This window comes from Rutidosis leptorrhynchoides, chromosome 2, assembly GCF_046630445.1.
Source record: "Rutidosis leptorrhynchoides isolate AG116_Rl617_1_P2 chromosome 2, CSIRO_AGI_Rlap_v1, whole genome shotgun sequence".
Classification (NCBI taxonomy): domain Eukaryota; kingdom Viridiplantae; phylum Streptophyta; class Magnoliopsida; order Asterales; family Asteraceae; genus Rutidosis; species Rutidosis leptorrhynchoides.
The window spans coordinates 214725376-214749791 of NC_092334.1; positions in this window are offsets into that span (position 1 = coordinate 214725376).

Sequence of the window (24416 nt, forward strand, 5' to 3'; positions counted from 1 at the left end):
AACAAGAGAAAGCGTTTCAGCTATTGAAGAAAAAGCTAACTACGGCACCTATATTGTCATTGCCTGAAGGGAATGATGATTTTGTGATTTATTGTGATGCATCAAAGCAAGGTCTCGGTTGTGTATTAATGCAACGAACGAAGGTGATTGCTTATGCGTCTAGACAATTGAAGATTCACGAACAAAATTATACGACGCATGATTTGGAATTAGGCGCGGTTGTTTTTGCATTAAAGACTTGGAGGCACTACTTATATGGGGTCAAAAGTATTATATATACCGACCACAAAAGTCTTCAACACATATTTAATCAGAAACAACTGAATATGAGGCAGCGTAGGTGGATTGAATTATTGAATGATTACGACTTTGAGATTCGTTACCACCCGGGGAAGGCAAATGTGGTAGCCGATGCCTTGAGCAGGAAGGAAAGAGAACCCATTCGAGTAAAATCTATGAATATAATGATTCATAATAACATTACTACTCAAATAAAGGAGGCGCAACAAGGAGTTTTAAAAGAGGGAAATTTAAAGGATGAAATACCCAAAGGATCGGAGAAGCATCTTAATATTCGGGAAGACGAAACCCGGTATAGGGCTGAAAGGATTTGGGTACCAAAATTTGGAGATATGAGAGAAATGGTACTTAGAGAAGCTCATAAAACCAGATACTCAATACATCCTGGAACGGGGAAGATGTACAAGGATCTCAAGAAACATTTTTGGTGGCCGGGTATGAAAGCTGATGTTGCTAAATACGTAGGAGAATGTTTGACGTGTTCTAAGGTCAAAGCTGAGCATCAGAAACCATCAGGTCTACTTCAACAACCCGAAATCCCGGAATGGAAATGGGAAAACATTACCATGGATTTCATCACTAAATTGCCAAGGACTGCAAGTGGTTTTGATACTATTTGGGTAATAGTTGATCGTCTCACCAAATCAGCACACTTCCTACCAATAAGAGAAGATGACAAGATGGAGAAGTTAACACAATTGTATTTGAAGGAAGTCGTCTCCAGACATGGAATACCAATCTCTATTATCTCTGATAGGGATGGCAGATTTATTTCAAGATTCTGGCAGACATTACAGCAAGCATTAGGAACTCGTCTAGACATGAGTACTGCCTATCATCCACAAACTGATGGGCAGAGCGAAAGGACGATACAAACGCTTGAAGACATGCTACGAGCATGTGTTATTGATTTCGGAAACAGTTGGGATCGACATCTACCGTTAGCAGAATTTTCTTACAACAACAGCTACCATTCAAGCATTGAGATGGCGCCGTTTGAAGCACTTTATGGTAGAAAGTGTAGGTCTCCGATTTGTTGGAGTGAAGTGGGGGATAGACAGATTACGGGTCCGGAGATTATACAAGAAACTACCGAGAAGATCATCCAAATTCAACAACGGTTGAAAACCGCCCAAAGTCGACAAAAGAGCTACGCTGACATTAAAAGAAAAGATATAGAATTTGAAATTGGAGAGATGGTCATGCTTAAAGTTGCACCTTGGAAAGGCGTTGTTCGATTTGGTAAACGAGGGAAATTAAATCCAAGGTATATTGGACCATTCAAGATTATTGATCGTGTCGGACCAGTAGCTTACCGACTAGAGTTACCTCAACAACTCGCGGCTGTACATAACACTTTCCACGTCTCGAATTTAAAGAAATGTTTTGCTAAAGAAGATCTCACTATTCCGTTAGATGAAATCCAAATCAACGAAAAACTTCAATTTATCGAAGAACCCGTCGAAATAATGGATCGTGAGGTTAAAAGACTTAAGCAAAACAAGATACCAATTGTTAAGGTTCGATGGAATGCTCATAGAGGACCCGAGTTCACCTGCGAGCATGAAGATCAGATGAAGAAGAAATACCCGCATCTATTTCCAGAAGATTCGTCAACACCTTCAACAGCTTAAAATTTCGGGACGAAATTTATTTAACGGGTAGGTACTGTAGTGACCCGAACTTTTCCATGTTTATATATATTAATTGAGATTGATATTTACATGATTAAATGTTTCCAACATGTTAAGCAATCAAACTTGTTAAGACTTGATTAATTGAAATATGTTTCATATAGACAATTGACCACCCAAGTTGATCGGTGATTCACGAACGTTAAAACTTGTAAAAACTATATGATGACATATATATGGATATATATATATAGTTAACATGATACTATGATAAGAAAACATATCATAAAGTATATTAACAATGAACTACATATGTAAAAACAAGACTACTAACTTAATGATTTTTAAACGAGACATATATGTAACGATTATCGTTGTAAAGACATTTAATGTATATATATCATATTAAGAGATATTCATACATGATAATATCATGATAATATAATAATTTAAAATCTCATTTGATATTATAAACATTGGGTTAACAACATTTAACAAGATCGTTAACCTAAAGGTTTCAAAACAACACTTACATATAACGACTAACGATGACTTAACGACTCAGTTAAAATGTATATACATGTAGTGTTTTAATATGTATTTATACACTTTTGAAAGACTTCAATACACTTATCAAAATACTTCTACTTAACAAAAATGCTTACAATTACATCCTCGTTCAGTTTCATCAACAATTCTACTCGTATGCACCCGTATTCGTACTCGTACAATACACAGCTTTTATATGTATGTACTATTGGTATATACACTCCAATGATCAGCTCTTAGCAGCCCATGTGAGTCACCTAACACATGTAGGAACCATCATTTGGCAACTAGCATGAAATATCTCATAAAATTACAAAAATATGAGTAATCATTCATGACTTATTTACATGAAAACAAAATTACATATCCTTTATATCTAATCCATACACCAACGACCAAAAACACCTACAAACACTTTCATTCTTCAATTTTCTTCATCTAATTGATCTCTCTCAAGTTCTATCTTCAAGTTCTAAGTGTTCTTCATAAATTCCAAAAGTTCTAGTTTCATAAAATCAAGAATACTTTCAAGTTTGCTAGCTCACTTCCAATCTTGTAAGGTGATCATCCAACCTCAAGAAATCTTTGTTTCTTACAGTAGGTTATCATTCTAATACAAGGTAATAATCATATTCAAACTTTGGTTCAATTTCTATAACTATAACAATCTTATTTCAAGTGATGATCTTACTTGAACTTGTTTTCGTGTCATGATTCTGCTTCAAGAACTTCGAGCCATCCAAGGATCCATTGAAGCTAGATCCATTTTTCTCTTTTCCAGTAGGTTTATCCAAGGAAATTAAGGTAGTAATGATGTTCATAACATCATTCGATTCATACATATAAAGCTATCTTATTCGAAGGTTTAAACTTGTAATCACTAGAACATAGTTTAGTTAATTCTAAACTTGTTCGCAAACAAAAGTTAATCCTTCTAACTTGACTTTTAAAATCAACTAAACACATGTTCTATATCTATATGATATGTTAACTTAATGATTTAAAACCTGGAAACACGAAAAACACCGTAAAACCGGATTTACGCCGTCGTAGTAACACCGCGGGCTGGTTTGGGTTAGTTAATTAAAAACAATGATAAACTTTGATTTAAAAGTTGTTATTCTGAGAAAATGATTTTTATTATGAACATGAAACTATATCCAAAAATTATGGTTAAACTCAAAGTGGAAGTATGTTTTCTAAAATGGTCATCTAGACGTCGTTCTTTCGACTGAAATGACTACCTTTACAAAAACGACTTGTAACTTATTTTTCCGACTATAAACCTATACTTTTTCTGTTTAGATTCATAAAATAGAGTTCAATATGAAATCATAGCAATTTGATTCACTTAAAACGGATTTAAAATGAAGAAGTTATGGGTAAAACAAGATTGGATAATTTTTCTCATTTTAGCTACGTGAAAATTGGTAACAAATCTATTCCAACCATAACTTAATCAACTTGTATTGTATATTTTGTAATCTTGAGATACCATAGACACGTATACAATTTTTCGACCTATCATGTCGACACATCTATATATATTTCGGAACAACCATAGACACTCTATATGTGAATGTTGGAGTTAGCTATACAGGGTTGAGGTTGATTCCAAAATATATATAGTTTGAGTTGTGATCAATACTGAGATACGTATACACTGGGTCGTGGATTGATTCAAGATAATATTTATCGATTTATTTCTGTACATCTAACTGTGGACAACTAGTTATAGGTTACTAACGAGGACAGCTGACTTAATAAACTTAAAACATCAAAATATATTAAAAGTGTTGTAAATATATTTTGAACATACTTTAATATATATGTATATATTGTTATAGGTTCGTGAATCAACAGTGGCCAAGTCTTACTTCCCGACGAAGTAAAAATCTGTGAAAGTGAGTTATAGTCCCACTTTTAAAATCTAATATTTTTGGGATGAGAATACATGCAGGTTTTATAAATGATTTACAAAATAGACACAAGTACGTGAAACTACATTCTATGGTTGAATTATCGAAATCGAATATGCCCCTTTTTATTAAGTCTGGTAATCTAAGAATTAGGGAACAGACACCCTAATTGACGCGAATCCTAAAGATAGATCTATTGGGCCTAACAAACCCCATCCAAAGTACCGGATGCTTTAGTACTTTGAAATTTATATCATATCCGAAGGGTGTCCCGGAATGATGGGGATATTCTTATATATGCATCTTGTTATTGTCGGTTACCAGGTGTTCACCATATGAATGATTTTTATCTCTATGTATGGGATGTGTATTGAAATATGAAATCTTGTGGTCTATTGTTACGATTTGATATATATAGGTTAAACCTATAACTCACCAACATTTTTGTTGACGTTTAAAGCATGTTTATTCTCAGGTGAATATTAAGAGCTTCCGCTGTTGCATACTAAAATAAGGACAAGATTTGGAGTCCATGTTTGTATGATATTGTGTAAAAACTGCATTCAAGAAACTGATTTCGATGTAACATATTTGTATTGTAAACCATTATGTAATGGTCGTGTGTAAACATAATATTTTAGATTATCATTATTTGATAATCTACGTAAAGCTTTTTAAACCTTTATTTATGAAATAAAGGTTATGGTTTGTTTTAAAAATGAATGCAGTCTTTGAAAAACGTCTCATATAGAGGTCAAAACCTCGCAACGAAATCAATTAATATGGAACGTTTTTAATCAATAAGAACGGGACATTTCACTTGCTACAACACTATAGGCAGTGTACCTAATCGTACAGTAGTGTAATTTTTAGTAAGTCCTGTTCGTCCACAGGGATCTAGCCAAGTTTAACGCTATATTTTTTTTAAAAACTATATTTGTACAAAATATAAATATATATAAATAAGTAATATTATTATTATAAAAAGGGGTTTTTACCGTTTAATGACCGGTTTGTCGATTTTATGTCTTAAGTCGCAATTAAAACCTAATGTAAAATATTAAAAATAACTTAATTTAAAGTGTAAAGTAAATGACGATAATTAAAATGCGATAAATTAAAGTGCTATAAATGACGGTAAATAAAATTGCGATAAAAGTACGATAATTAAAAAGTGCAATAAATAAAATGACAGTAAATAAAAGTGCGATGAAATATGAAATAAAGGAATTACGCTTATTTAAACTTCCGTAATCATGATGTTTGACGTGTTGATTTTAATTTATTACCATGGGTTAATTGTCCTTTGTCCTGGATTATTCAATATGTCCATCTGGTTTTTGTCCATAACAGTCCATCAGTCATAAATATAAAGTGCAAGTGTCCTCGTCAAATTATCCTTGTATCCGAAGTCAGATATTCCAACTAATTGGGGACTTAAACTGTAATAAGGTTTTAATACTTTATTATCAATTACACCAAGTGTCCTTGCATGTAATCCACCCCTGTTTTAATGAGTCCATTGACTATTAATCCAATCCCGTGTCCGGTTAAATGAACGATTATTATTACTTATAAATATCCCGCCCATCGTGTCTGATCGAGTGTATATATAGGTATGTCCAATTGTAAATCTTTATATTAAATTAATAAAATATCATTCAATTAAACAAATATAAAGTCCATTAATAGCCCATAGTCCAATTTCCACAAGTCTCGGTCTTTTGTCCAAACCCCAATTATGGTACAAAGCCCAATAACCCCGTCTTTAATATTTAGCCCAACATCATGATTACTTCGATTTAAATAAGCATAATAATAACTTAGCTACGAGACATTAATTTAAAAAGGTTGAACATAACTTACAATGATTAATAATAGCGTTGCGTTACACGGACAGAATTTCGACTTACACACTTACAACATTCGCTAACATAACCTTATTATTATTAATCTTAAATTAAAATTAAAATTATAAATTATATATATATATATATATATATATATATATATATATATATATATATATATATATATATATATATATATCGTGAGAGAGAGATTGAAAAAGGAGTGAATAAAATCGATCAGAATGCGTGACCTTTTATAGGCCCACGTTTCACTGTAGAGATCCGCGAGTGCTGAGATTTTATGCTTTACACCTCCGCGAGTGCGGAGGTCTGGAATCCAGCTCACCAAATGAATTTAACGTGGGCTGCTTTGATTAAAATAATATATAATATATATAATTAATTATATATAATATTATATTCTTGTGCATAGTTGACCTGTAATTTTTGGTCCGTTGCGCCGCGCGCTGAAAGTTGGTTCATGTCTCGGTTCCGAATTTTCGAACGCCTTTTCGTACAATTTAATATCTTGTACTTTATGCTTCACGGCTTGTACTCTTGTAATTTTTAGACGTTTCTCATCAATAATTTGAACAACTTGGATTGTACATTGTACTTTTTAGCTTTTTGATCGTTTGCATCTTCAAATCGTCGAATCTGTCTTTTATCCTCACCTTTTATTATTTAAATGAATATAACTTGTAAATAGAACAATTGCAACTAAAAGCTTGTCTTTCTTGAGGGATAATGTTATGAAATATATGTTTATTTTTAGCATTATCAATGTGAATGCTTTGTTTAACTTGAGGTATAACAAAGCTATCACCTTCTTCTACCTCCTTGATTCGAACAGGGTGGTCAAAGGGGTCATTATCACTCCATGATGTGTATGTAATTATGTATTTGACTGATGGTTTATAGGGTAGCCCTGACACAAAACCCATCTTTCTTCTTTGTGACTTCAGGTTGGTCATAACGTTGTACTCTAAGGATGGAGGTGGGACGATGTCCATTGACATCTCCAATATGGTAGCAACATTAACAACTACTTCGATGCTAGACTCCTCCATCTCTTTCTTCTCATCCGGGCTTTCCATTTCAATTTCTTCATCCACATCCTCGTCACTTTGGTAGGGAGTTTCAAGAATAATTAGTTCAGAGAGTTCTTCTAGAACAAAATCCTTCTCAGTCATTAAAAGTTCAAGATAAGGTGGGAGTGAAGATTAGGTAGGTGTGGAGTGGTTATTCTTCTTGTCTTCTACTTCTATCTTCTTCTCTTCATTCTCGGAATAGAAGGTGACCTTCCTAGTGGAGATGGTATTTACTTCAGCGTTCCCATCAGAAGAACATACAGACTCGTCGATCGTGAAAGTGACCTCTTCTCCACGGGCTCTCTGAAAGGACCCGTTCATATACATTATAAACCATTCACAATAGTTGATTACATTGCGAGGTATTTGACCTCTATATGATACATTTTACAAACATTGCATTCGTTTTTAAAAGACAAACTTTCTTTACATCGAAAATTGACAGGCATGCATACCATTTCATAATATCCACTATCCAACTATAAATTAATTTAATAATAATCTTTGATGAACTCAATGACTCGAATGCAGCGTTCTTCGAAATATGCTATGAAAGACTCCATGTAATATCTTTAAAATGAGCAACTGCACAGCGGAAGATTTCTTTAACACCTGAGAATAAACATGCTTTAAAGTGTCAACCAAAAGGTTGGTGAGTTTATTAGTTTATCATGATCATTTATTTCCATCATTTTAATAGACCACAAGAATTTCATTTCCAGTTCTCATAAATATACGTCCCATGCATAGAGACAAAAATAATCATTCATATGGTGAACATCTGGTAACCGACATTTGTGATGACCCGGGAATTTCCGACCAATTTAAACTTTAAACTTTATATATTTCCGACACGATAAGCAAAGTCTATAATGTTGAGTCTCGAAAACTTTAAACTGTGTTCATGTATACATTTGACTTTGACCATTCCCGACGATTCACGAACAATTAATTGTGAACAAATATATGTGAGTATATATATAAATGAAAGTATATATGATAAATGAGGAATAATAAAAATATAATTTAAACTTAAGAATTAAATATATAAAATTGGGTACATTTAATTACTACTATTATTGTTATCATTATTAATATTAGTATTATTATATATAGTAGTAAAAATGATGATTTTGTTATTATTAAGATTTTTATTATTATTATTATCATTAAAATCATTATTAAGAAAATAAACAGTATTATAAAAATAATACAATTTATCATTATTTAGTAGTAAATTATTATTATTATCATTATTATTAAGATTATTATTATTATTTATATAATTATTATTAATAATACTATTATTATTTATATACCTATACTCATTTATTAATACTAAATTGTTAATGACAGATATAGAATCGGGATCAGTTTTACATCCCAATCACACTGTAATCTATTTTGTTTCATGCATCTGAATTTGTTACAAATCATTTCAATCGTACCAATTAGTATCCAATCACTGATACAAAACAGAATTTGTCAGAAATCAATATCAATAAGTGTAAAAATTTGTTACAAGTCACTATCTAATTTAAACTTTTCTCCTGTCTTCTTCCCTGCTCGATTCCTCTTGTTGACTCTTCCTATCAATATAACAATCACTTATCTTAATTATTAAGGGAACAATCGAACATCTTTCTTCTCTATTAACATAATTGGACTTCAGTCTTTACGACCTTTCACCACCCTTAAACACTATACCCCACACCAATTGATCACCTCGGTTGCCATGCTTGCTATCAACAAACCGAAACCCGTGTGTTCTTGCTTTTCATTCGTGTACCTATAACTTATACAACACAACCACCATACCAAACTACTGCTTACTCTTTCTGTTTAGCTAACTATGATAAATCACGACTTCATCACATCTGAACAAATCAACGTATGATCAACCTCATCACCAAATTACTCGCAAGTATTATTTTCTGTTGAGTTTCTGTTCTTCCATTATTAACAAACCCAACCTAAACCATCGTCACCTTATATTGACCCATAAACCATCACTAACCCAAACTGCTCGATCAACAACCAAGCTACCACCTTCCATAGATTTTCTCTCTTCTTCATTTTTTGGTTAGAAACATCATGAACCAACCACCATAGTAACAAATCTATTCTTCTGTTTGCTTTCTTTTTTCGCTGCAACCATCGAACCACTTCAACCGCCACCTCTCCTATCCCTAAATCACCGTATATATTTAGTCTATATATATATATATATATATATATATATATATATATATATATATATATATATATATATATATATATATATACACGCATATACATACATAACCAACTAGACGAACCACCACCAACTTATCACCCTTGTTACTACTATGATCCCTTTATTTTTTTTTATGTTTTCCTGTCTCCGTTTTCCTTGCTTCTGCTAGTGCTGTCGACTGCAACTGTTGTGCTCCTTCTGTTTTGTGTTTATATTGAAACAACATGATAGTTATGATGAAGCGAAACGCATAATAGTTTGTGATTATTTTTTTCTGTTCGTGAAAGCAAGTACAACCGAAATGGTTTATAAGAAATGAAGGTGATTACATATCTTGTTCTTGGTTCCTTTATTGGCCGACAACTTCCACTATCACTTTTCCTTTATACAAATCAATTAAGGCTAGGTTGGAATCCACCATTAGTGGATTATTTGTTGGCATGCTTCGTTTTTTTGTCCCTAGCCGAAGAATGATACGAAAATCTTTTTTTTTATTAAATGGGATGCCATCGTGACTTTGATTTACATTTAGTACTTTGTTATTGAATTGTTAGTTGGGTCATGGAGGGCCGACATACACATTAAACAAATCAACCAACTACTAATTAGTTGTGACACACTTTGTTTATCTTCCTTGTTAAAGTATTGGATTGGAATTAGATTAGGAATATACAAGTGGTTGTGGGACAATATAAAGTTTATGGTGGAAATAATGGCATGTTACTAATTGCTACTTGAAGTCTTTTTTTTCTCGGTAGTGGAGTGCTGGATGTAGGGCCAATTGGCCAACTTTTTACTAAACGTGTTTCTAAACCAACCGGGATATTTTTTATTTTTTTTTTGCTTAATGCATTCGGCCGAGGACTAAGTAAGGTGATGGGCCGATGTAACTCTAGTCCATGATGCTAGTGACAAGTTTTACAAATGATAAATTGTGGCCTACATGTATGATCCATATGAGTGACAAGAGATGAAGTTATATTTCTTTAGGTTACACGATTTGATGATTGGGTGATTGATAATATTATAGTTGATAAGGATACGTATGAAGATAATATTACCTAATGATGAATGAAGAGTGACGAGATGATTAAGATAATGAGATGATTATGAAAATGCATGAATGATGTTAAGATGATGACGGTGTTAAGGATATCATGATATGATTATGATTATGGGGATTAAATGATGTTAATGGAAGATTGATTAAGAGTGTTATTGGGTTAGCGGGACGTCGCGAGTTCAAACCCGGACTTGGGCATTATTTTTAGGACTACTTCCTTAAGGTAATTACTTATCTATTTATTATTATTATTATCATTATTATTATTAATATTATTATTATTATGATTATTATTGTTATTATAATTATTATTAGTATTATTAAAATTATTATTATTAGTATCATTTTTATTAGAAAACTATCATTTATATTAGAAGTATCATTTTTACTATTATTATTATCATTATTAGAGAAATTATCATTTTTATCAAAATTATTATTTTGACATCAATATTATTATTTTTATATTATCAATATCATTATCATAATAACTATTATTATTATTATTGTAAAATAAAACAACTTTTATTTATTATCATTATCAATATTATTTTATCAAATAACTATTAGTTATATAAAGCTATATTTATTACACATAACATAACTATATTAATATTTTTATAATAAATATTAATAAGTATAATTAATAAGGTTATTAATGAAAAACCTAATTAAAATACAATTAAATCTCTAATAATATATAACATTGTTTGATTACTGTAACATGTGTTAATATACATAACTGAATATAGGTTCGTGAATTCGAGGCCAACCTTACAATTGTTCAATGTCGTAATATGTATTTTTACTACCAAATACAATATGGTGAGTTTCATTTGCCTTTTTACCCTTTATATTTTTGGGCTGAGAATACATGCGCTGCTTTTATAACTGTTTTACGAAATAGACACAAGTAAATGAAACTACATTCTATGGTTGAATTATCAAAATCGAATATGCCCCTTTTTATTAAGTCTGGTAATCTAAGAATTAGGGAACAGACACCCTAATTGACGTGAACTCTAAAGATAGATCTATCGGGCCCAACAAGCCCCATCCAAAGTACCGGATGCTTTAGTACTTCGAAATTTATATCATGTCCGAAGGAGGATCCCGGAATGATGGGGATATTCTTATATGCATATTGTGAATGTCGGTTACCAGGTGTTCAATCCATATGAATGATATTTTTGTCTCTATGAATGGGACGTATGTTATGAGAAATGGAAATATGAAATCTTCTAGTCTATTTAAATTATAAAATGATTATTTATGTTAAACTAATGAACTCACCAACCTTTTGGTTGACACTTTAAAGCATGTTTATTCTCAGGTACGAAAGAAATTTTCCGCTGTGCATTTGCTCATCTTAAAGATATTACTTGGAGTCATTCATGACATATTTCAAAAGACGTTGCATTCGAGTCGTTGAGTTCATCAAGATTATTATTAAGTCAATTATAGTAAGATATATTACGAAATGGTATGCATGTTGTCAACTTTCGATGTAATGAAAGATTTTCTTTTCAAAAACGAATGCAATGTTTGTAAAATGTATCATATAGAGGTCAAGTACTTCGCGATGAAATCAACTGTTGTGAATCGTTTATAATCGATATGGACTTCGTCCGGATGGATTAGGACGGGTCTCTACAACATTAACTAGATACATATAAGAATATCCCCTATCATTCCGGGATCCTCCTTCGGACATGATATAAATTTCGAAGTACTAAAGCATCCGGTACTTTGGATGGATTTTGTTAGGCCCAATAGATCTATCTTTAGGATTCGCGTCAATTAGGGTGTCTGTTCCCTAATTTTTAGATTACTAGACTTTAATAAAAAGGGGCATATTCGATTTCGATAATTCAACCATAGAATGTAGTTTCAATTACTTGTGTCTATTTCGTCAAACATTTATAAAACCGCATGTATTCTCAGTCCCAAAAATAGAAAGGGTAAAAAGGCAAATGAAACTCACCATACTGTATTTCGTAGTAAAAATACATATAACGTCATTGAACAAGTGCAAGGTTAGCCTCGAATTCACGAACCTAAATTAATTATATATATTTATGTGTTGGTCAATATTTGTCTAACAAATTAAGTCAAGTCATAGTGTACCACAATCCTAATGCTCGAGACTAATATGCAAAGTCAACAAAAGTAAATTTGACTCAAAATTATTTCCAAAAATCTATACATGATTAATATATAGTTTAAATATCGTCGTTTTATATTTTTAAATATTTTTAAATGATTTATTAGAGTAAATAATATAATTTATTTATTAATAAATAAAATTTTATATTAAATTTATATAATAAAATATACTTTTATATATATTAAGTAATAAAATTTATAGGGTTCATTTAATATCATAAAGATAATATGATAGGTATTATTAAAGTAAGTTATTACACGTAGTAAAATATATTTGTATCACATATTTATTTGATAAAATAATATCTATAATGATAGTAAGTAAAAGTTGTATTATTTTGTAATAATAATTATTATTATAAAAATATCAATATTTATAATTACTAAGATGACATTATGATAAAACGATAATTCTAATTATGATAACTTTAATATTTACGATAATTTTTAATATTATCTTTAAAATAATAATTCTATTTAAAATAATAATAATAATGATATTTTATAGTAACAATTACATTTCTATTAAAATGATAATTTTTGTTAAAATGATAGTTTTAATACTAACGATACTTTTAATAATAATAGTAATGATAAAAATAATAAGAACGATAATTTTATCTAAATCAATATCTTATAATATTTTAATTTCATCATGAAACTCTTACTCATTATTTCCTAATCGTTTCATTTAATAGCTTTTAATCGTCTTTTATATCGTGTTCATAATAATGATAATAATAGTAATCAAAATAATTAGGTGTTACAAATATTTGTTTTAATTACACTAATATTAATAATGATAGTTACTATAACATTATTAACGATAATACTAATTATTATCTTAATGATAATATAGTAATAATAATAATAACAATAACAATAACAATAACAATAACCATTTTTAAATAATGATATATATATTAATAATGATAATAATAATAATAATACTAATAATAATAATAATAATAATAATAATACTAATTATAACTTTAACGATAATAACGATAGTAATAAAAAAATAACAATTTTTAATGATAAATCCCTTTTATTGATAAAGATAATAATAATGATAATAATAAGATAAAACTAGAACGACGATAAAAACGACGATAATAATAATAATCATTTTTAATAAAAATATCGAAAATTCAATTGATTATAACTTCTAATCTGTTCATCGAAACCATTCGATATCTAAAGGAAAAGTTCTTAATTTTTCGCTAGCTTTCCAAGGACATGCATATCTTATACCTTATCTCAACCGCAAGTGTAACTAATTCAAGATTCAACCTAACCTGTCTAAGGCAATATCAAAAGTACAAGCATGCATAATCCTAAATACTTGAGCACTAGTCAGGGATACACTATTAGTATGTAAAAGTTAAATTATGAGTACTCACGTATCAATATTGAGATTCAATATTGCAGTAAAGGTACGTAGACGCAACGGAAATGATAAACACTATATTGACCTCACGAGCATACCCATGAACCATACTCAATCACCTCCATAGCTATAACCCATAATTTCCTTAATCCTATCCTACTCGAAAAACAATTTCGAAATCACTCGGACAGCACTCCGTCGTAATATTTTATGTATACTAATAATATCTTGAAATAATACGGAGTAAATATATATATGTAAATCGATTGAGAGAGTTTAGAGAAAAATATTTTCAAGTTTCTATGAAATAATGAAACCTACTGAATTCTATTTATAATAGATTTTTGAATTATTAAAGTATGAATTATTAAAGTGAATTATTAAAGTATGAATTATTAAAGTGAATTATTAAAGTTAAAGTAAAGTAAAAATAAAGTAAAAGTAAAGTTTAAGTATAGTAAAAGTATAAAACTATGTACGTATAATACGCGTATAAATATATATAATATTAATTTAAATCGTTATATATATTTAATAAAATAAAATATAAATATCGTTATCTTTATCATACTAGTTAAGTAATGAGTTGTCAAAAGTGGTTCTAGATATTTATAAAAGTTATATACATTTTAATAATAAAGTTCTTTTTAAACTGAAAACGTTTTTGTACGTTTGAAACTAAATAGATCAATCGAGTCTTTGTGAGATTCAATCTTCCACTATCCTTTGTCTAGTTCTCAATGATTGACAATTTGTTCTTATTTATAAATCACTTTACCATTTTCCGAATATTGTTAAAATGGAAAGATTTCTCAAATCAATGTGGGTCTTTCAACAGGGACTTGTAATCATAATTTAATATATCTGATAATTCAATCATTTGATATTATCTTCTAATTCCATTGATAAACATTTTGAAACAGATACAATCATATAAAGTATTTAATCTAATATTTTGTTTACGTTTCAAGTTATAATATATATACACATATACATATATAATCATATTCGTTTAATGGTTCATGAATCGTTGGAACTTAGTCGAGGTTGAATGAATGTATGAACATAGTTTAAAAATCTTGAAATTTAACTTAACAAATATTGCTTATCGTGTCGGAAACATATAAAGATTAAAGTTTAAATTTGGTTGGAAATTTTTGGGTTGTCACAGTACCTACCCATTAAAGAAATTTCGTCTCGAAATTTGAGTGAAAAGGTCGTGAATGATAATAAGTATGTTTTCATGATGCATACGGGCTGAAATTTAGAGTTTTATCATCAGCGAATAATTTGGATAAACAATCCATTTATATGAAGAGTACGAATGAAGCTAACATAGAAGAGTGAAATGAGTAAGTATAGATTCATCTTATCATTTGACGTAGATATGATTGATTCCCAGATTTCAAGGGATTTGAAGAAAATCTTCTTAATAAGATTTGACTCTCCGATAATCAAGGGAATTAGGATCCGCTTTAAATGCGATCGTCCATTTTAATTGTTCTGTCGGAGATTTTCTTATAAATTCACCTCCTTTGTTTCCTTACAACTCAGACCTTCTGTTGATGCATTTTATGCAAGTCCCTAGACATCTACCCACCTCCATTGCAGGTACAACAGTTTACAGGCCACCATGATTGCTCGTTATTATCCTATCCGTGTTTGTATGTGGTTACAGGAACTGCAGGAATGAGATTTAGATGTTTGACTATGTTAGACTTAGTCAGACGTATGAGTGAAGCCTCACTAGTACGGCTGACAGGCTCATATGCACGGTTGATGCTGAGCTAATTCACAATTACAAACTAAATGAGAAGACACGAGTGGGTGATCACCCGTACGGCTGATGAAGCTAACTCGTACGTGTGATGAATGAATCGTATGGGTGAGTCAACAGCAGGGGTATATAAAGTCTTATGTTCTTCATTTTAGGTTAAGCCTCTCATTTGTTACACACACTCAGATCTAGTGAGCTCTTCCGATTCTCTCTCAGTCCAAATCACCCAGGTGGTGAATAATAGCTCTAGGTGTTGATCTAATCACACTTGATTTAGTTGTGGTTTGACTAAATTAATAAAATAAAAAAAACTTAACCTATTCACTAGAGGGTTTGATTCACTTATTCCGCCATTGTGTGAGTTAAATCTATTGATTTCTAAGTTCCTAGTCATGTTTCATCACTTTCTATTCTTTCCCCCTCAACTCATATTTTAAAGTATTCATCAATATGCTCCATCCAGTTCTGATTCTCGATATACTTCTAACTTTCATATCGGTCATTCTTCTTTTTCATCTAACGCCGGAAGAATCTATTTACTTCTACTATACTCTTGGGTTTATAGTGTGTCTAGTTCTCCCGTGTCTTTATATTGCTATATGCATCGATATATATGGTTTATAATTTCTGGTTTGTCGTTGGGCTTTATATGTTCCCTTATATTTCAAAGTCTCTGCTTATGTCTTCTATAATCATTATCATTCACAGTTAATGCTCTCTTTTATTTGCTGCAATTTATACCCCAATTTTTATTTCGGAGTTTTGTCCTTTCGTTTCTTCTTCTTGCGATTAAGCACCGCTTGTAATGGTCCAGAATTCACAGATATGAATTTCGGAATAAACATTGTTAATGTTCTAGGAAGAAAATTGTGATGGCACGATCTTGACTTGTCAAATTACTAGAATACCTTGGAAAAGGCCGAATCATCAAGAAATATTTTCTTGATATTTTAGGGGTTAAATAGAATACAAGAGTGGTATAACATGGCACATGATGATGTTATGATCTGTGAATCATCACGTTCCATTTAGAAACTCAGCATGACTTACTGTAATATAATCACATTGATCAAGTGTCATTATATTATACTAATTCATGCTTCAGTTCCCAACACTACTTCAAAATATTCTTATTTTAAACTTGAATGTTTCAGAATTTAGAAACTAAAATAGTTTCTTTTATGATGTAATACAGATAGCGCGAAGAGGTAAATGATTTCAAATAAGAAAAATTAAGAAAATATCTTCAGAAATATGGAGGATATTTATAATGAAAGACATGATGATATTTTAGAATTTCTAATATCAGAGGATGATGAAGAATATTGTCCGCAGGGGTTTAGAGTCAGGAGCAAGGTATTCGTTAATGACTTCAGCAGGTACTGAATCATTTGGTTCCTTTGAAGTCAGGTTCAGTCTTTGTAATTTGTCCACAGCCTCCTTCCTACTTTGCTCAATCCGTTTTCCAGTTCCAAAACTTTTCTTTTTCTGCACTTTGCCAGCACACTTCATCATTATCATCCAGCTTTTACCGCTTAAAGTCGTTTATAGTTTTTGCTGCTTCATCAGCATTTTTTCCATTTTCGGAGAACCAATTCGTAGTTCGGAGTGTTTTTCAGAAACTTCACATTCAAATTAAGTCCAGAAGATAGACGTTATATATACACATATAACTGTTGGCGTAGACATGCTGCGAAATTTCAAAATACTGATTGCTAATTCCCAATGATTCGTATGGCAATTCTCATTACAAGATACGAATGAGTAAATGATGAGGTTTCAATGAATAATTATAATGACTTTTTGGAGAGGCTAAAGTCAAAGGGTAATGAAGTTGTTGGTATATCTGCTAATAATGTGGTGGAATGTAAAAGGTTCCCTGGTAACGATGGTGTATATCTCAAGGTTATAATAAGGTTAGTATGACTGAAAAGTCGAAGTTGACTTGCTGGAGCTGTGACAAAACTGGCAACTTTGAATAGGAGTCGCAAAGTTATTTTTGCTAATAAATGCCAAAGAATCTGACGCGGATACGTTGTTTATACTTTTACTTTGGTTTCAAGAGTTTTTGGATACATAACTGTGGGTAACATGTGGTTGGATCATCATCTCGATTGCTCATCATTCGAAGTGTCTTCAGAAATTTTCGAAGGGTTTGAACACAGATTGTAATCGTTAACATACATTTGATATTCTAACATAGTTTTGAAGTCAAAATATAGCTTGTGAAAGATGTAAGGATCAAAGAGTGATGATTTTGGTCATATCTCAAGTTGAATTTTGAGATTTCAAAATCAGAATATGTAATTAAATTTTGAATGAGTATGGTTGTTTTGATTTCTAAAAAAGAATGTATATTGTTGTGAAAGTAGGGAGTATAATGGATGATTCGCTGAATCAGATTCTAAGAATGTAACATATTAATTGTGAATTTATATATCTCTCGGGTACTACCTACCCGTTAAAAAAAATTTCACAATTAATATTTTGTACAAAAGAATTTTATTACAGTCTTTATGAAAATATATATATGTATATTTTCTTCAGATGTAACATAGATTTAATGAGTTAATGTTAAATTAAACTCATTTGATTTACGGTTGAAACTAGAATTGAATATTCCCTAAAGGCTTTAAAAAGTACATAACTTTTACGCAGTATTTCTTTAATGACATTGAAATTATGAATCAATACTTCGTTATTTGTTGATGTATGATGTTCGGTTCGTGGAATTCTTGTGAATTTCGCAAAGTACGAATGATGTTATCTGAAAAGTTTCGGGTACATCGATGATGAAAGTGTAAAATCAAATATATACTTGATTTATTATGAATTGGAATTTGTTGAATTGCGACAGAGATTGTAGTTAACGCTGGTTAAGTTGCGGCCGAAGGACGTACATTATTGCATATTTGTAATATGAATTAACCGAGTAGTTAAGATTCACACACAATAGCTTAGCACGGAAAGATTTATTTCAAAATATATATATATATATATATATATATATATATATATATATATATATATATATATATATATATATATATATATATATATATATATATATATATAATATACATATAATTTCTTCAAAGGGAATGAGTTAATTCTTCATAACTCGTTGATACAATATACACGTTATTGATTCGTAATGATGTCCACAGTGATTCTTAAACTGACGGAGTTTGTGATGTTATCGGTGTTGTTGATTCGGATGTTGACTGTACTGACGATACTGGTAACGCTGACGGTAATGTTGATGCTGTTGGTAAAGCAAGTTTAGCTTGTTAATCACACACCATTTTTGTCAGGGTTTCTACTCTTCCTTCTATCATTTTGGTTCGCTTAACTGATTTATGGTTAGGGCTAGATTAGATAATCTCTAAGACTTTAGAGATTACATAATCACCGCGGAATGTTTCTCCAATGAAGTTATGAATTAATACTTCGTCATTTATTGTTGTTGGTACTCCTTGGTATCTATGGTGCATATGACGTTGATGCTCGTGAGACAGATTGTGAAGTTGAGGTTTACGACGCGGTTGTGGTTGGAGGTGGTAATGGTACTGTTGGCGTTGATGATGGTGGTACTGGTTATGCTGCTGATGTTGTTGCTGGTGTTTGTAATCTCTGCACCATATTCTCCAAAGCCACTACCCGAGCGCGAAGCTCGTTGACTTCTTCTATTACACCGGGGTGATTGTCGGTTCGGACGAGCGGATAAATAAAATCTAAAATTTGATGTAATATATAATCGTGACGAGATACTCTGGAAATGAGCGAGAAAATGGTGTTTCGGACAGGTTCGCCGGTAAGTGCTTCAGGTTCTTCGTCAAGAGGGCAATGTGGTGGATGGAAGGGATCACCTTCTTCTTGTCACCAATGATTGAGGAGGCTACGAACCCATCCCCAATTCATCTAGAATAGGTGATGACTGATTGGTTGATCTATTCCGGTCACACTGCTTTCGGAGCTTGAATGGGATTCCATTTCGGAATTTGAGTGACTTGAACTGATGACAAATTCCATTTCGTACGATTGGATAAAGGATTTTTTTTTTCGATATGAAATGATTTTGGCTAACGGATGGTATTCTAATTACATAGAATATATATATATATATATATATATATATATATATATATATATATATATATATATATATATATATATATATATATATATATATAGAGAGATCAAAAGATTTCGTAGATTACGGAGGACTTTGCGGGATATGTCAGGCAAAGTTTAAAGTAACAGATACGATAAGATATGATTTAGCAGATATGCTAAGATATGAATTTTTGTCTATACACTATTCATGCAATCAACGCAGTAAGACGTGTCTTAGACTAAAAATGATAAGCAGGTAATTTCCTGAGGATGATAAGTAGTTAATTTTCGACACAAAATGATAAGCAAAACTTTTGACATGCAGACACGGTCGAAGTCCAGACTCACTAATGCATCTTATCGACTTATCAGTTAGACATACTAATGCAGACCTGGTTCGCTAAGACCACCACTCTGATACCAACTGAAAGGACCCGTTCATATACATTATAAACGATTCATAATAGTTGATTACATTGCGAGGTATTTGACCTCTATATGATACATTTTACAAACATTGCATTCGTTTTTAAAAGACAAACTTTCTTTACATCGAAAATTGACAGGCATGCATACCATTTCATAATATCCACTATCCAACTATAAATTAATTTAATAATAATCTTTGATGAACTCAATGACTCGAATGCAGCGTTCTTCGAAATATGCTATGAAAGACTCCAAGTAATATCTTTAAAATGAGCAATTGCACAGCGGAAGATTTCTTTAACAACTGAGAATAAACATGCTTTAAAGTGTCAACCAAAAGGTTGGTGAGTTCATTAGTTTATCATAATCATTTATTTCCATCATTTTAATAGACCACAAGAATTTCATTTCCAGTTCTCATAAATATACGTCCCATGCATAGAGACAAAAATAATCATTCATATGGTGAACATCTGGTAACCGACATTAACTAGATACATATAAGAATATCCCCTATCATTCCGGGATCCTCCTTCAGACATGATATAAATTTCGAAGTACTAAAGCATCCGGTACTTTGGATGGGGTTTGTTAGGCCCAATAGATCTATCTTTAGGATTCGCGTCAATTAGGGTGTATGTTCCCTAATTCTTAGATTACCAGACTTTAATAAAAAGGGGCATATTCGATTTCGATAATTCAACCATAGAATGTAGTTTCAATTACTTGTGTCTATTTCGTCAAACATTTATAAAAGCGCATGTATTCTCAGTCCCAAAAATATAAAGGGTAAAAAGGCAAATGAAACTCACCATACTGTATTTCGTAGTAAAAATACATATAACGTCATTGAACAAGTGCAAGGTTGGCCTCGGATTCAAGAACCTAAATTAATTATATATATTTATGTGTTGGTCAATATTTGTCTAACAAATTAGGTTAAGTCATAGTGTACCACAATCCTAATGCTCGAGACTAATATGCAAAAGTCAACAAAAGTAAATTTGACTCAAAATTATTTCAAAAAATCTATACATGATTAATATATAGTTTAAATATCGTCGTATTATATTTTTAAATATTTTTAAAAGATTTATTAGAGTAAATAATATAATTTATTTATTAATAAATAAAATTTTATATTAAATTTATATAATAAAATATACTTTTATATATATTAAGTAATAAAATTTATAGGGTTCATTTAATATCATAAAGATAATATGATAGGTATTATTAAAGTAAGTTATTACACGTAGTAAAATATATTTGTATCACATATTTATTTGATAAAATAATATCTATAATGATAGTAAGTAAAAGTTGTATTATTTTGTAATAATAATAATTATTATAAAAATATCAATATTTATAATTACTAAGATGACATTATGATAAAACGATAATTCTAATTATGATAACTTTAATATTTACGATAATTTTTAATATTATCTTTAAAATAATAATTCTATTTAAAATAATAATAATAATGATATTTTATAGTAACAATTATATTTCTATTAAAATGATAATTTTTGTTAAAATGATAGTTTTAATACTAACGATACTTTTAATAATAATAGTAATGATAAAAATAATAAGAACGATAATTTTATCTAAATCAATATCTTATAATATTTTAATTTCATCATGATACTCTTACTCATTATTTCCTAATCGTTTCGTTTAATAGCTTTTAATCGTCTTTTATATCGTGTTCATAATAATGATAATAATAGTAATCAAAATAATTAGGTGTTACAAATATTTGTTTTAATTACACTAATATTAATAATGATAGTTACTATAACATTATTAACGATAATACTAATAATTATCTTAATGATAATATAGTAATAATAACAATAACAATAACAATAACAATAACAATAACTATTTTTAAATAATGATATATATATTAATAATGAAAATAATAATAATAATACTAATAATAATAATAATAATAATAATTGGATAATAATAATAATACTAATTATAACTTTAACGATAATAACGATAGTAATAAAAAAATAACAATTTTTAATGATAAATCCCTTTTATTGATAAAGATAATAATAATGATAATAATAAGATAAAACTAGAACGACGATAAAAATGACGATAATAATAATCATTTTTAATAAAAATATCGAAAATTCAATTGATTATAACTTCTAATCCGTTCATCGAAACCATTCGATATCTAAAGGAAAAGTTCTTAATTTTTCGCTAGCTTTCCAAGGACATGCATATCTTATACCTTATCTCAACCGCAAGTGTAACTAATTCAAGATTCAACCTAACCTGTCTAAGGCAATATCAAAAGTACAAGCATGCATAATCCTAAATACTTGAGCACTAGTCAGGGATACACTATTAGTATGTAAAAGTTAAATTATGAGTACTCACATATCAATATTGAGATTCAATATTGCAGGAAAGGTACGTAGACGCAACAGAAATGATAAACACTATATTGACCTCACGAGCATAGCCATGAACCATACTCAATCACCTCCATAGCTATAACCCATAATTTCCTTAATCCTATCCTACTCGAAAAACAATTTCGAAATCACTCGGACAGCACTCCGTCGTAATATTTTATGTATACTAATAATATCTTGAAATAATACGGAGTAAATATATATATGTAAATTGATTGAGAGAGTTTAGAGAAAAATATTTTCAAGTTTCTATGAAATAATGAAACCTATTGAATTCTATTTATAATAGATTTTTGAATTATTAAAGTGAATTATTAAAGTATGAATTATTAAAGTGAATTATTAAAGTATGAATTATTAAAGTGAATTATTAAAGTTAAAGTAAAGTAAAAATAAAGTAAAAGTAAAGTTTAAGTATAGTAAAAGTATAAAACTATGTACGTATAATATGCGTATAAATATATATAATATTAATTTAAATCGTTATATATATTTAATAAAATAAAATATAAATATCGTTATCTTTATCATACTAGTTAAGTAATGAGTTGTCAAAAGTGGTTCTAGATATTTATAAAAGTTATATACGTTTTAATAATAAAGTTCTTTTAAAACTGAAAACGTTTTTGTACGTTTGAAACTAAATAGATCAATCGAGTCTTTATGAGATTCAATCTTCCACTATCCTTTGTCTAGTTCTCAATGATTGATAATTTGTTCTTATTTATAAATCATTTTACCATTTTCCGAATATTGTTAAAATGGAAAGATTTCTCAAATCAATGTGGGCCTTTCAACAGGGACTTGTAATCATAATTTAATATATCTGATAATTCAATCATTTGATCTTATCTTCTAATTCCATTGATAAACATTTTGAAACAGGTACAATCATATAAAGTATTTAATCTAATATTTTGTTTACGTTTCAAGTTATAATATATATACACATATACATATATAATCATATTCGTTTAATGGTTCGTGAATCGTTGGAACTTGGTCGAGGTTGAATGAATGTATGAACATTGTTTAAAATTCTTGAAATTTAACTTAACAAATATTGCTTATCGTGTCGGAAACATATAAAGATTAAAGTTTAAATTTGGTTGGAAATTTTTGGGTTGTCACACTCTCAAGGTGATAGTCCATGAATAAACGTCAACGATCGCTTTGGCTGTATTCATGAAAGGCCTTCCTAAGATGATAAGGGGTTTTCATGTCTTCTTTATAGTCCATAACCACAAAGTCAATCGAAATGAGGAATTTTTCGACCTTAACCATGACGTTCTCAGCTATTCCCTTGGGATATATAGTGGATTAGTCAGCTAGCTGGATGCTCATTTTGGTAGGGTTAATGTTTCCAATTTCGAGCCTCTGGAACAGTGAGTAGGGCATGAGATTGATGCTGGCACCAAGGTCAACGAGAGAATAGATAGTACCAGATTG